Source organism: Pelophylax lessonae (genome assembly GCF_965119305.1).
Source record: "Pelophylax lessonae genome assembly, chromosome: 7".
Lineage (NCBI taxonomy): Eukaryota > Metazoa > Chordata > Amphibia > Anura > Ranidae > Pelophylax > Pelophylax lessonae.
This window is the reverse complement of record NC_138774.1, coordinates 238,877,687-238,895,785: the sequence shown is the minus strand read 5'-3', so window position 1 is coordinate 238,895,785 and position 18,099 is coordinate 238,877,687.

Sequence of the window (18,099 nt, the reverse complement as noted above, 5' to 3'; positions counted from 1 at the left end):
GAGCATAAAATGCCAGGACTGTTCAAACACCCCTCAAATGACCCCTTTTTGGAAAGTAGACACCCAAAGCTATTTGCTGAGAGGCATATTGAGTCAATGGAGTATTTTATATTTTGCCCTAAGTTTCAGGAAAATGACAATTTGTTTTTTTTTTTTGTTTTTTTTTACACAAAGTTGTCACTAAATAATATATTGCTCACGCATGCCATGGGTATATGTGAAATGACACCCCAAAATACATTCTGCTCCTTCTCCTGAGTACAGGGATACCCCATGTGTGAGACTTTTTGGCAGTCTAGCCGCGTACAGGACCCGGAAATCCAATCCGCACCTTCTGGCTTTCTAAGGGCGTAAATTGTTGATCTCACTCCTTACTACCTATCACACTTTTGAAGGCCATGAAATGCCAAAATGGCACAAAACCCCCCCAAATGACCCCATTTTGCAAAGTAGACACTCCAAGCTATTAGATGAGAGGCATGATGAGTCCATGGGATATTTTATATTTTGCCACAAGTTTCAGGAAAATTATTATTTTTTTTTTTTTACACAAAGTTGTCAGTAAATTATATAATGCTTACACATGCCATGGGTATATGTGAAATGACACCCCAAAATACATTCTGCTGCTTCTCCTGAGTACAAGGATACCCCATGTGTGAGACTTTTTTGCAGTCTAGCCGCGTACAGGACCCGGAAATCCACTCCCCACCTTCAGGCTTTCTAAGGGCGTAAATTGTTGATCTCACTCCTTACTACCTATCACACTTTTAAAGGCCATGAAACGCCAAGATGGCACAAAACCCCCCCAAATGACCCCATTTTGCAAAGTAGACACTCCAATCTATTTGCTGAGAGGCATGGTGAGTATTTTGCATCTCTCATTTATTTTGGAAAATGAAGAAAAAACAGGAAAATGCATTTTTTTTCCTCTTTTTTCAATTTCCAAAACTTTGTGACAAAAAGTGAGATCTGCAAAACACTCAACATGCCTCTCTGCAAATAGCTTAGGGTGTCTACTTTCCGAAAAGGGGTCATTTGGAGGGGGTTGTGCTGTCTTGGCATTTCATGGCCTCCGAAACTTGGAAAGCCTTGGAAAGCCTGAAAGTGGGGGTTGGCTTTCGAGGACCTGTACTCGGCTAGACTGCAAAAAAGTCTCACACATGTGGTATCCCTGTACTCAGGAGAAGCAGCAGAATGTATTTTGGGGTGTCATTTCACATATACCCATGGCATGTGTGAGCAATATATCATTTAGTGACAACTTTGTGTAAAAAAACAAAAAAAAAATAATAATAATATATTTCCCGGAACTTGTGGCAAAATATAAAATATTCCATGGACTCACCATGCCTCTCAGCAAATAGCTTGGGGTGTCTACTTTGCAAAATGGGGTCATTTGGGGGGGGTTTTGTGCTATCTTGAAATTTCAGGGCCTCCGAAACTGTGACTGGTAGTCAGGAGTGAAATCAACAATTTACGCCATTAGAAAACCTAAAGATGGACATTCATTTTCGGGGTCCCGTACACAGCTAGGCTCCCAAAAAGTCTCAGACATGGGGTATCCCCATACTGAGGAGAAGCGGCAGAATGTATTTTGGGGTGTCATTCCACATATACCCATGTCATGTGTGAGAAATTTATCTTTTAGTGACAACTTTGTGTTAAAAAAAAAAAAAAATTGTAATTTTCCCAAAACTTGTGGCAAAATATAAAATATTCCATGGACTCACCATGCCTCTCAGAAAATAGCTTGGGGTGTCTACTTTGCAAAATGGGGTCATTTGGGGGGTTTTGTGCTATCTTGAAATTTCAGGGCCTCCGAAACTGTGATGGGTAGTGAGGAGTAAAATCAAAAATTTACGCCATTAGAAAACCTAAAGATGGAGATTGATTTTCGGGGTCCCGTACACAGCTAGGCTCCCAAAAAGTCTCACATATGTGGTATCCCTGTACTCAGGAGAAGCAGCAGAATTTATTTTGGGGTGTAATTACACATATACCCATGGCATGTGTGAGAAATTTTTCTTTTAGTGACAACTTTGTGCTAAAAAAAAAAATTTTTTTTTTTTAGTCATTTTTCAAACACCTGTGACAAAAAAATTAAATATTCAATGAGCTCAACATGCCTCTCAGAACATTCCTTAGGATGTCTACTTTCCAAAAAGTGGTAATTTGGGGAGGTCTTGTACTGCCCTGCCATTTTAGCACTTCATGAATTGAGATAGGCAGTCAGAAATTAAAGTTGCGTAAAATTTCAGTATTTACACCATAGTTTGTAGACGCTATAACTTTTGCGCAAACCAATAAAAATACGCTCATTGAATTTTTTTTTGTCAAAGACATGTAGCTAAATATATTTTGGCCAAAAAAAAATGACATAAATTGAGTATATTGGATATTTTTTAAAAGACAACGTTGAAAATGTCATTTTTTTGCAAAATTTTCGCTTTTTTTTTATTAATATCGCAAAAAATAAAAAGCGCAGAGGTGATCAAATACCACCAAAAGAAAGCTCTGTTTGTGGGAAAAAAAGGACGTAAATTTCGTTTGGGTACCACATTGCATGACCGCACAATTGTCAGTTAAGCCCCGTACACACGTACCGATCGTCGGCCGACAGAACGTCCTACAAATGTTCGCGGCTGGTGTGTTTGTTGTTTGTCTGTTGAAAAGTGCTCTAAACTTGCCCAGGACATTTGTCTTCCGACAGAAAATGACGTCACTACGTTCCACACACGTTCGCCGCTACAAAAGAGGAAGTGAGTGTTTGGCCGTGACCCTTCTGGGCATCTCGCGCTGATTTCGGTAGCATTTGTTTGGTTGACGACATTTCGCTATTTTCCGAGACATCGTTCGAGAATTTATTATGGCGACCGTGAATTCGTCCGTTGCTGTCGTTAGTGTTGGAGTTTTGGCTCTGAGACGACGTACGAGCAATAGGAAGAAGAAGCGGACCTCCTGGACGAAAAATTGGTTGCTTAACCGTGATCAATTTTCTCATATGTCCTTGCTGAGGGAGCTCCAGGAAAATAATCCTGATGACTTCAGGAATTATTTGAGGATGACGGATCCCATCTTTTACCGTCTTCTTGCCCTGGTGTCCCCCTATATTCTGAAGCAGGATACTTGTATGCGGCTTGCAATTACTCCTGAGCAAAGGTTAATTGCGACGTTGAGGTATCTTGCAACAGGGAGAAGCCTGCAGGATCTGAAGTTCACCACAGGCATCTCCCCCCAAGCACTTGGTATCATCATCCCTGAGACCTGCTCTGCCATCATCAAGGTCTTGCAGAAGGACTATATCAAGGTATGTTTGATTTTTTACATTACATTACATGTATTACTAGTTTCACCCGAATTATGATGTTTTTGGATGTACAGCAATTGACACAGGCCATTATTTGTAAACTACCCTCTGTCCGCATGCACATAGTAGTAAAGATGTAGATTATCTTTAACCATTTGTAAAAATTACCCACTAACCACCCCACCATTCTCTCCTATGTGTCCCTAAACGCATTGCCTGTTAACAGTATTTTGAATTTGGGTCATTTTATTGCTTTCCCTCAAACAATTATTCCTTGGCCAATGTTTTAGTACCTAGTTAATGATTTATCTAAAATACATCAGTCCATCCATTCCCACCTATGATTCTGTATGTTTATGTAATGATGTTAAAACCTTCACTGACCACAAGCCCTTATTGATGTATAAATGCCCAGTTTTACTTACCCATCCCCCACCCACATGCTAAATCTCAAAGTCAGCATATACCAAAGCTCAAGTTCAGAGGTCTTCAAACTATGGCCCACCAGTTGTTCACGAACTTCAATTTCCATCATGCCTAGTCATGTCTGTGAATGTCAGAGAATTACAAGGCCTCATGGGATGTGTAGTTCTGCAACAGCTGGAGGGCCGTAGTTTGTAAATCTCAGCTCTAGCTGGTGAGTATAATGGGCCATACACACTAGAAGATTGTCAGAACAATTTATCCTTCCGATTTACCAAAACCAAATAATATGAGGTCCAACAAACACTATGCAATCTGGTAGGCCCTTGCACTACATAGAAAAGGTAAATCTGCACGAAAAAGTCTTCAGAGAATCTTCTAGTGTGTATGGCCCTTTACAATATAAGAACAATAGGAGGTTGAAAATAAATGTATGTAGATGTTACATCCCCATATCCAAACCTTTGCCTTCCTGTTGTATATTTTTTTAGCAAGTTGCATAAGCATTTAACAGACAACTGTGTGTGTAATTAATAATGTGATGTGCTCAAGCACTAATTTTATTTTTTTTATTTTTTTTTATTTTTTCCCCACAGTTTCCTTGAAACGCAGAGCAATGGCTGGAGATTTCTGATCAATTTCTGGAGAAGTGGAATTTTCCCAATTGTGGGGGTGCTATTGATGGGAAGCACGTCCGCATTGTCCCCCCTCCGAATTCCGGCACATTTTATTATAATTATAAAGGTTTTTTTAGTATAGTCATGCTAGCCATAGTTAATGCAAACTATGAGTTTATTTTTTTGGATATTGGCAAAAATGGCCGCAATTCGGATGGGGGAGTTATTGATCAGACGGAGTTCGCTCGTCGTCTAAAGAACGGCACTCTGAACCTGCCATCCAGGGAGCAAACTGTTGAGGGTATGAGCTTTGTGTTTATCGCAGATGAGGCTTTTGCGCTTGGGGAGCATCTCATGAAGCCCTACCCTCAGAGGAACCTCACCCCAGACCAAAGGATTTACAACTACCGGTTGTCCAGAGCTCGCAGAGTTGTGGAGAATGCCTTCGGGATAATGGCCAACCGGTTCCGGATATTCCTGACGTCCATAAACCTGGCACTGTACAAAGTGGATAATGTGGTCTTGTGTTGCTGCATTTTGCACAACTTCCTACGCAGGAATGCACAAAATTATGTATTGCAGCAACTGGATACTGACCCTGCTATGCCAGGTACAAGTGGAGAGGCCCAACCTTCTAACCAAGTGGAGTCCATGCCGTCAATGGAAGTTGGACGGTCAGCATTGGCATCACACAGGGCCCGTCAGATCCGCCAGGAATATCTGGAATATTTCGTGGGGAGAGGAGCTGTGTCCTGGCAGCAATCACTGTCACACACCCATTAATCTTGTTAAAGATTGGACACACAAGATAAATGTCAGAGATATATTATTTTTCAACACATTAAACAAAAATTGCAATGATTCTGTATTATGGATTATAATCATTTGGGCACATATGCCAAACACAATTATTTGGGTTAATCATGTGTTATATATGTGTGACTTTGGAAGGGTTAATACATTCATCAGTGTGTTTCTTGACTGTAGTCTCTCACCAGCTGATCCAAAGTGATGATGGCCATGTGTTATTTTTTAGCCAGTGGTGTAAATACAAGGGCCTTCTGCACCCCACAAAATGTACACAAACCCTGTCACATTGAGAACTAGGTCACACCCAAGGTTCATCTAATGTCACCTTACATTGGTGTTCATTGTCCAGAAGTTGCCCATACTATATATTTCATATAATACATTAGGGTATTAACAAAGTACCTACACCTGTTATGTTGTGTTCATTTATGACATCCTTCTCACTGCCCACCAATGTTAGGATATGTCAGTGTTATGTGAAACTTGATCATTGTTCATCTCAAAGTGTTATATATATAGGTAATGGAAAGTGAACTAGAGCAACGAACAAGCAATACACTATAGATTACACTGATCTCCCTACACTGATTGCTACTGGCAATATCAATGCCATATTGAATCCTAGGACTGCTAGTACCTTGAGTGTTGAGTCACACTTATGCGATGCGGGAAGTCTGCGACTTTGCAGCCTTCCAGCATTGCATAAGGGTGACCCGCCACTTACTTTTTGCACAGGATTGTATTCCACAAGTGTTAAGCACTGTGCGATCCAATCCAGATACATCAGAAATAAAGGGTCATGTGCGACTTGTATGCGTGTTCAGTGCGAATGTAGCCATACAAAGTGTATGTCTCAATTCACACTGCACATCTGATGGCATGTAATATCGTAGCGCACTGCTCCTTTATTACATGCGATCAGATGTTCATGCGAAAATCAGCTATACAGTTTGTATGGCTCAATTCGCAATGCACTCGCACAAAAGTCGCACATGATGCATTTATTCAGCCGCATCAGGATAGGATCGCACAGTCGTTCAAACTTGTGTGATCCGATCCTGTGTGAAATGTCAGATCGCACTGTGATATGCGTTAAAACTGGGGGTATCTTTAACATTTCATTGACACCTCCAGCAACTCGCATATGGCAGTGTCCAAAATGCTTTCATTAACATGTAAATATGTGAATAGGACAGCCATCATACATTTAGTGCTTCTTTACACAGCTTTAGACCTCGACCCCCCAACGAAAGTCTAATAAAGAATTGAACACACATTGTTGAATGTAAAAATGTTTTAGTATCAAACATTCACAGGGTTAGGGTTAGGGTTAGGGTTAGGGTGTTGTAAAGTGCTTTTCCCAAACTTGGGTACACTCTTTAACATCTGAGTGTAATTAAAATGCCATAAAACATCATAAAAAATTTGTAACATCAGGAACATCCCAATACAAACATTAAAAACGTAGGAAAATTGTGGCTTAAAATTTGCCAATCATGTCCACAAAATTGCGCATTTTGATTTGTAATGCCGTTGCAGTCTCCTTTATTTGTTCCAGGTCTGCGCAGCATTGGAGAGCCTCACGGGTCAATTTGGCTAATGTGCAACTATGTAAAACATGGTCTGTAAAAAAAAAAAAAAAAGAGTCAATGTGAATCACCTACATGAGGTCATAATAATAGAGAAACATTTGGTGTCCAGGTAATCTTAAATTCCTCTCGAGTTAATACCTACCCTGTTCTTATGCTCTTTTGCCCTAGGCTCTTCTTCTTCCTCCTGACCTCCTCCAATGCTGTTGCTGATGATTCTGCCGGTCTCCTGAGCTTACTATATATTCATTAGGGGTGTGAACGCATGATGACGTCATTGTGAGGGCATGGTTGTAATGTATATATATTAAGATGCAGAGACCAGAGACGGGCAGAATGCACGGCAACAGCATTGGAGGAGGACAGGAGGAAGAAGAAGAGCCTAGGGCAAAAGAGCAGACAACATAAGAGCAGAAGATTGGACAGCAGAAGAGTGGAGAGGAGAAGATCCAAAGAGCAGAGTGGAGAAGACCGGACGAAGATCTTTAAGAACATTTCATAAACGTCTCCTGTCGTTATTCACATACACTTCCATTTATGTGGTTAATGTGTAGGGGTACTATGTACCCCATACCCATTCACATAGTGATTGGGGTCTGGGATCTGGGGGCCACCCTTTGTTAAAGGTTGCTTCCAAAGTCCTAGGAACCCCCTGGCCGCATGACCCCCCAAAACCACCAGACAGGGTTGTGGGGATGAGGCTCTTGTCCTCCTCTACATTGGGAGTAAGGTGCTTTTGGGTGTGCGGTGCAGAGGCCCCCTGGCCCAAAGCAACAAAACCCCCCCATGTTGAGGGCATGTGTCCTGCTGTGGTCCAGGGGGTGTTTGGTCCGCTTGCTCGTTCTCTTTCCTGGCCTGACAAGCTGCATGCTTGTATAAGGGTCTGGTAGGGGTTTTGGGGGTAACCCACGCTGTCTTTTTGTTGTGGGCATACCCTCAAACTCAATACCACACACAAAAGGCCTGGTTGTGAACTTGGGGGGACACCCACGGTGGGTTCTTCAATTTTTTGGTGTAGTTCCCCCTCAAAAATCTTCACAACGCAAGTGGCCCCGCAAGTCAGAGCATCCTGATTCGACTTACGGTGCGATTTCCATTCAAATAAAGAGGCTCCCATAGGGAACTAGTGTTGTAAATTGGAGGCTAAAAATAACACAGATAAAAATCATTCTGAAAAAACCTACGTGGGCACACAATTGGCTCTTGGACACTTGGTCCTGGTTCCTCCACAGTTTCTGAAGTGGCTTCCATGCTGCTTGGCAAGTTGCCAGGAGATATTGGTTCAGACCTGGCTGGGGATGCCACATCCTGGCATGACGCAACATCTGCAATGTAAATTTGTAAGGGAATACAAGAATATAAGGTTAAACAATCATTGCAAATACACATATTTCTATGATCCCACTACACAAAAATCTGTGACTACCAACCTTCTTGTTGCTCTGGTGTCTGGTCACTTGTAGGCTCCACCAGAATCACCTCAGGCATAATGTCTTCATCTACATAATACAAAACATTGGCCATATCATAAAAGTCACAAGAGGTACATTTGTTAGGACATGGTGCCCTGCTTGATAGCTCTTTTAGTAACAAATATGAAGACATGTACATGGTTATCTACGAAAAATATGGTACATTAATGTTTGACAGTGCATAGGAACCAATTACCTTTAGTGGAATCTGTGCCACCATCTGGGCCCATGTCCTCCTCTTCTTCCACAACTGCCGATGGAGCTGCCAAACCTCTCCTCCTCCTTTCCCATTGTTTGGCACGGAGTTTACGTTTTTCTCCTATTTAAAGGTTTGAATAATAATCTGTGATTAATAGGAATGTTTGCTGAGAAGATTCGTGCAGGAAAGAACGTTCGTTGCAACACAATACATATATTTTTAACTATGGCTTCCTGACTTTTAATGTTATATACTAAAACATCAACAATAGATCGATCAAATCACGACATGACAACTAAAATGAGTAATCTAACTTTTTACATAGACATTATAATCTAGACATGTTAATACAACATACACAAAATTATAAAAAACATATTGCATGATTAAAAAAAAAAAAAAAAATAAAACTTACTTTTTTTCAAAATCCGATGGATTTGGGAAAGCTGATCCTGCTCACGGTGTTTGAGGTCGGACCACCGTTTCCGAATCTGATCTTTCGATCGCTCGACACCGAATTTTTTGACCAAACAGGCCACCACCTTGTCCATGATGCCATCTTTCCTGGCATTGGGCCGATCGTAATTTGCCAACTTTCCATCGTAATCCATTTTTTCTAAAATGGAGACCATCTCCACCATTTCTGGCTTTGACATGGGTGTAGCCCTTGATTTTCGGGTGGCCCAATCACTTCGGCCCCCACTAATTGAGCTCCCAGATTGTTGAGACATGGTTCCTAATTAAACAATGATTATTCCACTGCCTCAGGTGTGAGTGCCGCATGTAGGCCTGATCTTCGGCACGTACACACCCCTGCACAAGCCCGCCACTGGAGGAGGAGTTGACGCCTGCGCTGTATTTAAAGGACGCCAGATCGTTCGGCCGACGATTCGCTAGCGGACATATCGAGAGTTGGAGCACGATCGAGCGGCGAATCACGACTTTTCCCCACAAACAAAGGTACGACTCTTTTAATAGAAAGTGTGTGTTTTGGGCCCTATACAGCTTTTATTAGGAATATCTTTATTATGTGCCAAAATACATGCTATTTTAATATGTTTTGTGTTGTTTTGTGTCTTGCAGGCATATACTGTCCTGCAATATGGTGGACAATTTCACCACCCACAACTTTCTCATCAGTTTCATTGATGAATTCAGGCAACTGCCGTGTTTGTGGCAAGTCAAGTCCGCAGATTATAAAAATAGAAAACTCAGAAAACAGGCCATGGAACATTTGGTGGCCTTCTACAAGCCCGTCTGTCCTGGGGCAAATTTTGAGTATATACGCAAAAAAATAAACAGTATTCGCACTGCCTACAGGCGGGAGTTAAAAAAAATTGAAGATTCCACCCAGTCTGGAGCAGGGGCACGGAATGTATATGTACCACGGCTGTGGTACTATGATAACATGCGATTCCTGGCAGACACCATGGAATCCAGGCCGTCAATTTCAACACTGCCTTCTACTTCGGCAGAGGGCTCAGTGTCGGTAGATCCAAGCCAGGATGAGGATTTCCTGGAGGAGAGTTTTACTCAGGTATGGCATTTCACAATATATTGTCTGCTAAAATGTAATCATGTAACAAAATTATAAGCTAAACCATAATTGACCCTTTATGTAAACGGGCATAGCAAGGGGTTGGCATGACAGGCAACCGCCAGGGGCGCAGGCCAAGGGGGGTGGGTCACAAAAACATTGGCATTGTTTTATTGTTTATTTTAACAATCCACTCAGCCTGCACACCCCAGAACCCCCAGTTTGCAGGTGGATTCATGCAGGTGTAAAACATTGAGAGCTGCTTCATGCAGGTGTAAAACATTGAGAGCTGCTTCATGCAGGTGTAAAACATTGAGAGCTGCTTCATGCAGGTGTAAAACATTGAGAGCAGCTGAGCCAAAAGACCAGGAGACTGAGACTGCCTCTCACTGCATCCCCAGCACACCTCCGGTCTTACAAACAGTGCTGCATCCCCAGCACACCTCTGGTCCTAACAAACACTGCTGTAGCCTCAGCATTCCTCTGGCTCAACCTTTTTTAATACAAAACTAACAGCTCCTGCAAATGATCCATCCATCCTTGCTTCCATGTCTCTGGTCTCTCACTCTGGGTCAGCAAGGCAGGTGGCTTCCTTATTCCTGTTTCCCTGCACTGCTTCACCCTCAATGCCCTACATCAAGCCCTCTGCAAGTTCAGGCCCCTCTCTCTCTGCAACCCCCTCCTCTCTCTCTCACACCCCCTCTTTCTCTCCCTCTCTCTAGCTCTCAACCCTCTCTTTCTTTTTCACACCTGAGACAATGATTGCCCACTAGAGAGCTCTACACTGGGCAAACAAGGGGCAAATTAGAAACTTTTAATGCCCTTTAATTTTTTTTTGGGGGGGTGGGTTACAGTTTTACATTGATCTTGGGGGGGGGGGGTTGTTGCCAAATACAGCTCCTCAACAAGGGCACTGGAGACCCTAGATACGCCACTGTATGTAAAGTCTGCTATTTGTTCACAATAATATAACAAACATGCATTTTTATATACACTATAACATTCTAATCAATTGTTCATTTCATCAACAGGGAAGTGTCACTGAGGAGGAGCCAGGTTGCAGCCAGGAGCCTGGGGAGCCTGCGGAGCCTGAGGAGCCTGTGGAACTCTTTCCACCACCACCTCCTCCTGCCAAACGGAGGCAAAAGAGGAAGCACGTGGATGACATCACCGACGAGTTTATCCAGGAGGCCACCATAGCCCTACGTCGGAAACCGGAGGCCAATGAGTCCTTCGGCAACATGACGGCAAAAATTTTGGATAAGGTGGACCTCAGGCAGTGTCAGTATGCCAGAAAAATCATCCTCGATGTGCTGCAAAAGGCTGAAAACGGCATACTTACTGAGCACAGCCATGCATGCCAGGAGCACCCGTGCCCTCCACCTCCACCTCCACCTCCACAACACCCACCACCTCGCCAAATGCCACATGGCCAGTGGCAATATGGCCAGCAGGATCCAAACCTGCCCTCATGGCAACCTGATTTCAGTTACCAGCAACTTTAATTTTTGTAACCCCCTATTATTTATTTTACCCCTGTTTGCCAGTTTCTAGTTTAATTTTGTCCAAATGGACCTTTTTTATGTTTAGTTTATTATACGGAAAGTATTGATGTTTGCTTTGGTTTTTTTTGCTGAGATCCAAAAAATAAAGAAATTGAAAATACAAAATGGCCTATCTGAATTTGTTAACATGTTTAATATTGTGCATAACCTGAAAAATATGTTTTAGACATTAATTCATACAAGAATAAAGGGTCATATCAATAGTTAGATCTTTGGTGTGAAAATACAAAAATAATGGTGAAGAGTTCAAATTATTTAATTATAAAATTTGATAGAACAGATAGAATAGACAAACATTATCTTCATCATAACAGAACACATGCCTTTTTATTAGAAAAGTATGGCATTATGAGCAGCATCTTCCTTCTTCTCACATTTATCAAGATGAGCATGTGCTCCGCATTTCACCTATTTCTTGGACTTCCGCGAGCCGAAAGTTCTTTCTGAATAAAATGTTGAGTTTACTAGAGAAAATTCTTCCGGGAACTCATTTGGTTTGATCATGCGTGTTGGGATTTGTAGCTGTGTGTCGGCCGAATTGTGTACTGACAGGCGAACAATCGTCCGTTCTGGTGTCGGCATACAAATATTTTCATGTTTGCAAGAAAGACTTTTGTCCGCGGATTGTGCGCAGACATCTGTCGGAGGCACCATACTAACACGCGTACAATCGGCAGATCCTTCGTCCACCGACGTTTGTATGCCGACGATCGGTACGTGTGTACGGGCCTTTAAAGTCGCACAGTGCCGAAGCACAAAAAGTGGTCTGGACGGAAGACAGCAAAATCCTCCGGTGGAAAAGTGGTTAAACAACGATTAAGAAAGACACACAATTATACTTTTTCTTGTTGATGATCTTTTGTGTCTTTTATTTTAAACACGGATTTGTTTTCTTTGTACGTAATTTGCATAACAAATTAGCCAAAAAAAAATGCTTCTTAGCACAAAGTTGTGAGGTCAACTTTAATTGATTAATAAGTGTTCACAGTTCGCAGCAGAGAAAGGAGGCAGACAGTTGCTATTGGGCCGCACGATCATGCAAAACTACATGCGATGGATTTACTAGGCAAATAGACTGTGCACTTTGCAAATTTAGATTCTCCAGAGCTTAGTAATTCAGGTGAAGCTTCACTTTGCAAAGAATAGCCAATCACATACAGGGGGAAAAAGAAGCAGCGCTTCCCCTAATTTACTAAGATCTGGAGCAAGTGCACTTTGCAAAGTGCACAGTCTATTTGCCCTTAGTAAATCCACCCTCATGTGTCTCTTTGGTCATAAAACAGACCCAGAGACTAGTCTAAGATAAGTACATGTAAACTGTAGTGAATCACTAACCTGAGACAAATTTGCGTTAAAAAATGTTTCCTAAATGTTCAACCAAAAACAAAGGTTGTAGAAGTCATTCACACTAGTGATTGAGGGGCGGTAATGCTTCGCAGTTGCACCTTGTAACCATATGCAAAGCACATGGTTGGGACACGCTTATGTGGGGTTTAAGGGGTTTAAAGAAGGTGATGAGGAGGCGATACAACACCTCCTAACCGCCTGTCCAATGCTCTCTGAAGAGCGTTCTGAACGAGGATAGCTCTCTAGAGGCCAAAGCAAGATTGAATGATCCCATAATATGGTGTTATAAAATCCTTTTATTCAAATATGTTCTACTTTTTCTCAAGCAGGCCACCAATGAGCAAAGTGAGGCAGCTTTACCATAACAACCAATAACAGCGTATGGACCAACCACTTTTGCCCTAGCATCCAAGGATGCTAAGTGGCCCCACCACCAGCATCATTGGTTGCTTAGATGCAGACAGCCTGGCTACAGCATCATTTATTGCTAAGATGCAGGTGGCCTGACTACAGCATCATTGGTTGCTAAGATGCAGGTGGCCTGACTACAGCATCATTGGTTGCTAAGATGCAGGTGGCCTGACTACAGCATCATTGGTTGCTAAGATGCAGGTGGCCTGGCTACAGCATCATTGGTTGATAATATGCAGGTGGCCTGACTTTAGCATCATTGGTTGCTAAGATGCAGGTGGCCTGACTACAGCATCATTGGTTGCTAAGATGCAGGTGGCCTGACTACAGCATCATTGGTTGCTAAGATGCAGGTGGCCTGGCTACAGCATCATTGGTTGATAAGATGCAGGTGGCCTGACTACAGCATCATTGGTTGATAAGATGCAGGTGGCCTGACTACAGCATCATTGGTTGATAAGATGCAGGTGGCCTGACTACAGCATCATTGGTTTATAAGATGCAGGTGGCCTGACTACAGCATCAATGGTTGATAAGATGCAGGTGGCCTGACTACAGCATCAATGGTTGATAAGATGCAGGTGGCCTGACTACAGCATCATTGGTTGATAAGATGCAGGCTGCCTGACTATAGAATCATTGGTTGATAAGATGCAGGTGGCCCGACTATAGCATCATTGGTTGATAAGATGCAGGTGGCCCGACTACAGCATCATCGGTTGCTAAGATGCATGGGGCCTGACTACAGCATCATTGGTTGCTAAGATGCAGGTGGTCTGGATACAGCATCATTGGTTGCTGTGGCAGCACCTTAGCAACCAAACTTGGTAGGGTAAAATAATGTAGTGGCACCTAGAGTGCCCATCAAACAGAGTATAGCAGAGATCATACCAGCGTCCTATTGTTTCCCAAAAGGGGTATGGAAAATCAGCGGGCAGGTGGGAAAAAAAATGACCTGCTTAGGCAGTAATTAACTTAGGCACCCTCCCATTCTCAATAATGTTAATATGGGTATAAAGCGTTAGATATACCCACTGAAATGACTGACCTCAGGTGTTACACAGAGATGAAACAATTCCTCCTACATAAATTGAACCTGTTTATCTGCACACCACTCTCCTCTACAGCCTCCTAATGCACACATTTTACAAGCATCATTCCTTAGCTCCACAATGCAGAGGATGGGGATCTAATGTCACACACTGCACAGCAAACAGCAGGAAGCTCAGTGTAATCTGAGAACTGAGTGGAGGTAATGGACACACCTCCATCTACACAGTCTCATAGGGAAACATGCACAGTTGAAGCTGTCAATCACCTACTGTGTGCTGAGATTGGGGGGGGGGGGGCATCTCCCAGGATTGCTTCGTGTTGCATAGACTGTCAGAAGTGACTCATGCAGATAGCAGAGGGAAGGGAGAGCAGACAGAAATTACACATGGGGTTTGATTTACTAAAACTGAAGAGTGCAAAATCTGGTGCAGCTCTGCATGGTAGCCAATCAGCTTCTAACTTCAGCTTGTTCAGTTAAGCTCTGACAGAAATACTTGGAAGCTGATTGGTTTCTATGCAGAGCTGCACCTGTTGTTTGCTCTCTCCAGTTTTAGTAAATCAACCTCTAGGTGTTTTAGATCAACTACCCAATATAGAAGGCTATGGTTTGTTCATTTATCATTTCAAAGGTTTACAACCCTATTAACGCCATCTTTTCAGATTCAGCCACATGACACAGCTGACCTCACCATCCTCCAGTAGAAGTGTATATTTTGTAAGATGCTAGAGACATAAATATTATATATTTCACCACTGAAATTTTTATTTTTTGCACTATAAACAAAAAAAGACTGACAATTTTGAAAAAAAAAAAAATACATTTTTTACTTTCTTCCTTAAAAATAAAATCCAATAAAAAAAAAATCGAATTTCTTCATAAATTTAGGCCAATATGAATTCTGCTACATATTTTTAGTAAAAGAAAATCCCAATAAGCGTATATTGATTGGTTTGCACAAAAGTTATAGCGTCTACAAACTATGGGATATATTTATGTAGATTGGTGGCGATTAGCAACTTATAGCTGGACTACGTTATTGCGGCAGACAATCTAACACTAACTGACACTGGAAACCAGTGACACTAATACAGTGATCAGTGCTAAAAATATGAGAAAGGGTTAAACATCTAGGGCGATCAAAGGGTTAAATGTGTGCCTAGCCAGTGTTTATGTGTACTGTGCGTGGAGCTCTGTCCTCTCACTTGTTTACATAGGCTGAGCTCTGTCCAGCCTCTCTCCTCGACAACTAGTGGGTGTCGGCACCTAATGATTGGCTTCTGCTGTGACTAATAACAGCAGAAGCGGCGCACGCACGCGTCTCCTACCTGGAAGTGCAGAATCACGTATATATGTTAGCAGTAAATATGCTATAGGGCAGTTGGTAAGTAGTTAAAGTTGAACTACATTCATCATGTGTATTCTTCCTTGAATTTTGATGTGCTTTGTGTATTGCTTTTAGATCTGTGCAGTAATTCAGTGTAAAGCTTTTCCTATTTGTCCAGAAATTTTCTGCAATAAAGACCGGTCACTGCTGCATCCTCTCCTTATGCAAGGGGACTTGTCTTGTCGCCCCCCTCCTGTAGATTCTTGTAGGGGATGGGGTCTTCTGGGCCCCTCCTACAGCTCTTCTCTCTGGACAGGCTATGTATAACACAGTGATGTCACTGCTATTTTCACAAGGTAATGGATGAGTTTGCAAAGGCAAAGAAGTGGAATATTCTGCCATAGGAGAGTAAATTGTCTGATCTCAACCCAATTTAACATGCATTTCACTTGCTGAAGACAAAACTAAAGGCAGAAAGACCCACAAAGAAAGAACTGAAGACAGCTGCAGTTAGAGCTTAGCAAAGCATCAGAAAGGAGCAAATCCAGTCTTTGGTAAAGTCCATGGGTTCCAGACTTTTCATGTGACAACACAGAGGAAATTACACTTTGCTACAATGTAAAGTAATGAGTGTACAACTTGTATAACAGTGTAAATTTGCTGTTCCCTCAAAATAACTCAACATAAAGCCATTAATGTCTAAACCGCTGGCAACTAAAGTGAGTACGCCCAACTAGCCAATTTCCCTCCCCAGTGTCAAGTGACTCATGTGAGGATGCCCCACAGATGCTCGATAGGGTTTAGGTCTGGAGACCTGTTTAGCCAGTCCATCACCTTTACCCTCAGCTTCTTTAGCAAGGCAGTGGTCATCTTGGAGGTGTGTTTGGGGTGGTTATCATGTTGGAATACTGCCCCGCGGCCCAGTCTCCGAAGGAAGGGGAATCATACTCTTTTTCAGTATGTCACAGTACATGTTGGCATTCATGGTTCCCTCAATGAACTGTAGCTCCCCGGTGCCAGCAGCACTCATGCAGCCTCAGACCATGACACTCCCACCACCATGCTTGACTGTAGGCAAGACACACTTGTCTTTGTACTCCTCACCTAGATGCAGATGCTTGACAAAATCTGAACCAAATAAGTTTCTTGGTCTCATCCGACCACAGGACATGGCTCCATGTCCTTAGTCTGCTTGTCTTCAGCAAACTGTGGGCTTTCTTGTGCATCAAAACTCTCTGAAGATCTGAAAAAAAGAATTGTTGCTCTACATAAAGATGGTCTAGGCTATAAGAAGATTGCCAAGACCCTGGAACTGAACTGCAGCACGGTGGCCAAGATCATACATTGGTTTAACAGGAAAGGTTCCACTCAGAACAGGCCTTGCTATGGTCAACCAAAAAAGTTGAGTGCATGTGCTCAGCATCATATCCAGAGGTTGTCTTTGGGAAAGAGACGTATGAGTGCTGCCTGCATTACTGCAGAGGTTGATGGGGTGTGGGGTCAGTCTGCCAGTGCTCAGACCATACGCCGCACACTGCATCAAATTGGTCTGCATGGCTGTCATCCCAGAAAGAAGCCTCTTCTAAAGATGATGCACAAGAAAGCCTGCAAACTGTTTGCTGAAGACAAGCAGACTAATGACATGGATTACTGGAACCATGTTCTGTGGTCTGATGAGACCAAGATAAACTTATTTAGTTCAGATGGTGTCAAGCGTGTGTGGCGGTAACCAGGTGAGGAGTACAAAGACAAGTGTGTCTTGCCTACAGTCAAGAACGGTGGTGGGAGTGTCATGGTCTGGGGCTGCATGAGTGCTGCCGGCACTGGGGTGCTACAGTTCATTGAGGGAACCATGAATGCCAACATGTACTGTGACATACTGAAGCAGAGCATGATCCCCTCCCTTCCAAGACTGGGCCACAGGACAGCATTCTAACATGATAACAACCCCAAACACAGCTCCAAGACGGCCTTGCTAAAGAAGCTGAGGGTAAAGGTGATGGACTGGCCAAGCATGTCTCCAGACCTAAACCCTATTGAGCATCTGTGGGGCATCCTCAAACGTTAGGTGGAGGAGCGCAAGGTCTGTAACATCCACCAGCTCTGTGATGTCATCATGGAGGAGTGGAAGAGGACTCCAGTGACAACCTGTGAAGCTCTGGTGAACTCCATGCCCAAGAGGGTTAAGGCAGTGCTGGAAAATAATGGTGGCCACACAAATTATTGACACTTTAGGCCCAATTTGGACATTTTCACTTAGGGGTGTACTCACTTTTGTTGCCAGCGGTTTAGACATTAATGGCTGTGTGTTGAGTTATTTTGAGGGGACAGCAAATTTACACTGTTATACAAGCTGTACACTCACTAATTTACATTGTAGACAAGTGTAATTTCTTCAGTGTTGTCACATGAAAAGATATATTAAAATATTTACAAAAAAT